Source organism: Cibotium barometz, chromosome 21 (genome assembly GCF_041138505.1).
Source record: "Cibotium barometz isolate CiBa-2024 chromosome 21, ASM4113850v1, whole genome shotgun sequence".
Taxonomy (NCBI): Eukaryota; Viridiplantae; Streptophyta; class Polypodiopsida; order Cyatheales; family Cibotiaceae; genus Cibotium; species Cibotium barometz.
In genome coordinates, this window is record NC_141066.1 from 33284100 (window position 1) to 33289426 (window position 5327).

Consider the following 5327-nt stretch of genomic DNA (forward strand, 5'->3'; position numbering starts at 1 on the left):
GTAGGGAGCTTAAACCCTCACATGTGCACACACATGTGAGAGTGTGAGTGTGCATGCACACACACACACACACACACACACACACACACACACACACACACACACACACACACACACACTCATGTAAGTATATATGTATGCATACACACATGCATGCACATGTACACACACACATGTAAGTATATATATATGCATACACACATGCATGCACATGTACACACACATGTAGGTATATGTATATGCGTGTGTGTGTGTGTGTGTGTGTGTGTGTGCGCGTATGTGTGTCCATATGTTCAAACCTCTTAAACATGACACCTACTCTCAAACATGAGTTTGAAAAGTTCTAATATATATCTATATTAATAAGGAGTGTGAGCAATGTTAACAAAAAAGAGACGATTAATGTGAGGTGTATTCCAAATTTAGAGAATTTACCTTGAAAAATAAAAAGAGAAGGATATCATGGTTTCAAATGTTTTTTAAATTTTTTATGTTAGAGAAGGTACTGAAGTTTGATGTCATCTCTTTTCACTATTAATAGATTATACTAGAAGAACCATTAACAAAGCCTTTAAATAGCATAGTGAAGGATTTTATACCCTTTGAAGTAATGTAGATGTTTCTCTTTGAAAATGTCAATTCTTTACTCCACCCATCACCACTTAATCCAAAAGGATAAGTTAGTCAGTGAAGGATTTTATAGCCTTTAGAGTAAAGTAGATGTTTCTCTTTGAAAATGTTAATTCTTTACTCCACCCATCACCACTCAATCAAAAAGAATAAGTAGTCAAGACTCACTTAATCCCATGGAAAGATAGGCTTCACCATGGTGATGGACTTGTTATTGTTGTCTATAGTAAATGGCAAAATTAACAAAGGAGCATAACAAATACACAACTTAACCCAAATCTCTATGCAAAATAAAAACACAACTTAACCCAATATCTATACAAAAGATATGATTGATCCACCCACAAGACATCACACAAGACCTCCCATATCTCTATGTAAGAGGAGATATGCTTGATCTCTATAAGATCTTATATGGACCATGTGTAATTGATCCTTGTTTTTTAAAAGGACTATAGGACATGATCGTCGACCATATTCACGACCTGCATACAAAATCCTTAATAGGAGTGAGCTTGGATGTGTACAAGCAAAGGCCTAAAATCCTTATAGGAGTGCAATTAGGATAGTTATTACCTTAGGTGGGTCATTCTTGTATACGATGTGCGCTGATGTATGCTTAAGAGGTGCTTTGAAAACCTGTAGCTGTGAATTTTGGTATTTTAGCACACCCCTTGAATTCACGTGCTACCTTACATATTTTTGAGTGACCCCCCCTCCCCCCTCCGGAGATTTTAATTAGATAATTTTAGATGTAAAATTCCATTTTATACTCTTATATAGACTTGCTACTTATCTTTGTGCATCTCCCATGTTTACCATCTTTCATGCCTAGTAGAAACTTTATTTTATACTCTTGTATTCGACTTACTTCTTATCTTAGTACATCTCCCATGTTTACCATCATTCATGTCTAGTATAAACTTTATTCCAAAAAGAAACCTTATTTACCCTTGCATGAACAACAAGTAACATTCCTTTCTATACTAAAAGAACTGGTTGCATTGAAGCATCATATTACCTTATTGAATTTAGTATTGGTGTTTTGGAATATAACCACATAAATTGTTCAACATATATTGCAGTCTATAAAAAGATGACTACATGGTTTGTATTTTAGAGTTTCCACATTGCTAATTTTCACACATCCACTTCACTTGTCTTCAAAAAACATTTCATAGTCTTGATTTATGCATGATGATATTTTGTGTGCAATATATCATGGTGGTGGCTTGAAAATCTACAATTTACATGTTTTAATGTTACTTTATTTTTGTTTGGGATTTTAGTTTACCAGTAATGCCTTGAAGCTTGTAATCTATTATGTATAAGTTATCCAATGCACGTGGCGGCATTGACCTTTTTGAGGTCCACACCCACTCTCACTTTTTCTTTTTTCTTGGGTACTATCATGATGGGTGAGACCCATTCAGTGTGCTCTATTTTTTTGTAGATGAATTTAGCATCTATGAGTTGATTGATCTCTTCACAGACCATCTTGGAGTACTTAGGATTCATACGGTAGACTCTTTGTTTTACTAGCCTTGTCCCTTCCACCATGGGGATGGTGTGTTTGACCACTTTAGGAGATACACCTTTGATATCACTGGGAATTCAGTGAGGTGAGTAGGTCAATAAGGTTTTTGTTTTCTTTTACAGAGAGGTCTTTCCTAATATAGATAGGTTTTAGATTTTCCCCTAGACCTACCAGGTTGATCTCCTTAACCTCGATCGATCAATCATAAGACATTACAGGCTTTCCATCATGGATTCTTTGGGCCTTCTCATATTGTACAAAGTGGTCACCCATCTTGTAGGCTTTGAAGTGTTCAAGATCTTGTTCGGTCTATTCTGCCTTAGTGCTTTCCTCATCCATTCTTTTTTTAGCATCACGCTTGGCTTGCACCCAACTTTTTGTATTGTGTCCTATGAGTGGAGTGACAGAGCTTTGGGGGTTTTGAAGTGAGTTAGGGACTCTTCCCCTTCAATGGGGAACATTTCGAGCTCCTTTTGCTAGACAAATTAGTGTCTGATTTTCTTGGGCGATCATTCCTAAGATCCTTAAAATAAGTAGCAACAAGATGCACCTAATGTAGAACTGTTATTTGTTCTGGTTCATCCTCTAGAGGGAGATTCTCAAAGAGTACTTAGCGGTTAAGGCCTCTATTTAGCTAATGGGTTTCATCAATTGGTTTTATGTTAGGCATTGAGGAACTCCCTATAGCCTGAATCACGTAAGGTTCCTTTTCAAATTGATCTTGATATTCCTTGACTAGCTCTTAAGCAGCCTTAAGCCTACCTTTCTCCTCAAGTGGGTTTGGATATTCAACCAACTTCGTGGGTAGATGATCGGGGTTTATCTACTCCCTTGTTTGAGAGATGGATGGTAGCATCTTCTCTTCATTGGATGAGGAAGATGACACATTTGTAGTCATACCCTCGTCAAATCCACTTTTTATAGTGACACGACTATCTCCCTTCTTGCCAATCTTTGTGGCCCTTTTCTTTTGAGTGCCCTTACTTGCTTGCTTTAGATTAAGAACCTCTTTAGAAGACAAGATCCTTAGTTGTCCTGGGTCCCCTGCTTTTGCAAAGTAGATGCTTCAGCGGGACAGCAACATGAGTAGCAACTCTCCTCCTACTTTGTATCCATGTGACTGCATTGAGAGGCAATATGTGGATGAAACCATCGTACACACTCAACAAGTTAATGATGGCGATCGGTTTAGCTTCATTTCCTTTTCCAAGTACACCCATTCTTAATGTGGGCAATCCTTATACATGTGGTCTGTCCCCCACAACCTATGCATAAGGGACTTAAGTTGGGGGTACTCTCACGAGTACTTACCATCCCTTTCTTGATTGAACCTTTCAAGGTCAATTGGTGCATGAGGGTCACTCAAGGTAACAGAGGTTGCAGTGGAAGGATTGGAGATGGCAAGGGTATGTAGGGAACCATAAGGATACTTCGCTGTGGTGGGCCACAGCGAGGTATCCTCACTTCATGGCCAGGTTGAGGTGCACTGTGATGTGCAACCGCCTCCTTATATTCTCCTGACAGAGTTAGCTGCACAACTTTAATGCTTTTTGAATACCCGTTACTCTCATTTATGAATTATATTTAGAGAAATTCTCAAACTGAAAGTGAATGGGCGTGGATGAGTAGGGTACGACCGTACCTTTGTGAAGGTATGGACGTTCACTTTTTAGAAATGCAACCAAGAATGAGTTGCCCCTGGTTTTCTCCTGGTTTTTCCCCTTAGTGATGGATTTTTGAGGTTTTCTTTTTATATGTAGGTTAGGCTAGTCCTAAGCTACCTAATAATGCAAGAAATTCTTAGTTTAACCTAATATCCTAGAATTAATGGTGTAATTAAGCTAACATGCAGTTTGTCTATCTACTTGGAGAAAAAACCAAAAATCGATGGAATCAATGGGAAAATTAGGGCACTTACTTGTTGATTCCACCTTCAATGCAGCCTCCGAAGCTCCTATTGCTCCCAATGCTCCATTTCAACTCCATTGTTTCGAGAAAAATAAAAAGAACATAAATCAACAAGAAACTCATACCAAACTCCTATAACTAGCGGATTTGCATTCCATCCGAGCAAGATAAGTCTCTAGCTTAGGAAGAAATTGTAAAGGACACTAAACTAAGTGCCATTCCCTAGCAGCAGAGCAGCAGTGCCAAAGATATTCACCTAAATGAGCATTCTCCTTACATGAGAGAAGAAGGAGTGAAGAGAGAAGAGACAGGATGAAAGGGTTAGTTTAGGAACATGCACTTAGCCAAACCTATTCAAGGTTAACTCCTCGATGTGTGAAGCTACTCTACGGGCTCACTCCACCACCACTTATGTCACCTAGGCGGAGCTTCCACTTGCTAGGTAGAGAGCAATGAGAGAAGGATCTATAGAAAGCCTGACTCCTATCTCAATTCCTTCATATGTGCAAGGAGGAAGGGAGAGAGAAGGTAGAGAAGAAGAGAATAGAGAGAAGATAGAGAGTGCCACCTACAATCACACACTCACAATCAAGTAAGGAAGCATGCACCAACACACAACCACATAAGAGAGAAAGAGAGAAGAAGAAGAAGACTCAAATGTGATAATGGGATTGTGTCCTTTTCATACTTCATTAAGTCTCTTATATACATGAGCTCCTTTTTACAATGGCGAGTCGCCCATTAAGAATTGGGGGCCCAAAACTGGTTTTCTAGCTCTATGTACACCTAGGTTTTGTAGCTCATGGACTGGCATTACACATGTCGTAAGCTCAGTCATACCATATCTTTTTTCATGAAGTGCTTAGGACGGTTTTACATAAAAATGAATTACATGAAGTGTAACCATGCTTCGATAAAAAATGGTAGGAGTAATGCTAACCATTGTGGTTATCACAATCGATTCATCTCATGAACTTATAGTCGGTCAAAATTAGGGGTGAAGAGGAGCACAACGAAGTGCCATGGATTTTGAAGACAATTTCAAGGAAACTCATTCACGAGAATTTCATGAAGACACCTCTAAAGCTTCCTTTAAAACCACAAGCACAAAATGTGAAGGGAAAGGGAAGGAATCCTCTTCAAGACAACTATGGTAGAGCAGTAACAACTAATGACCCAACAATGGAGAGTAAGTCAAGGCCACCAGACCAGGTCAGTCACAACCCCATCTTTATCCCAAGAGAGAATGGTT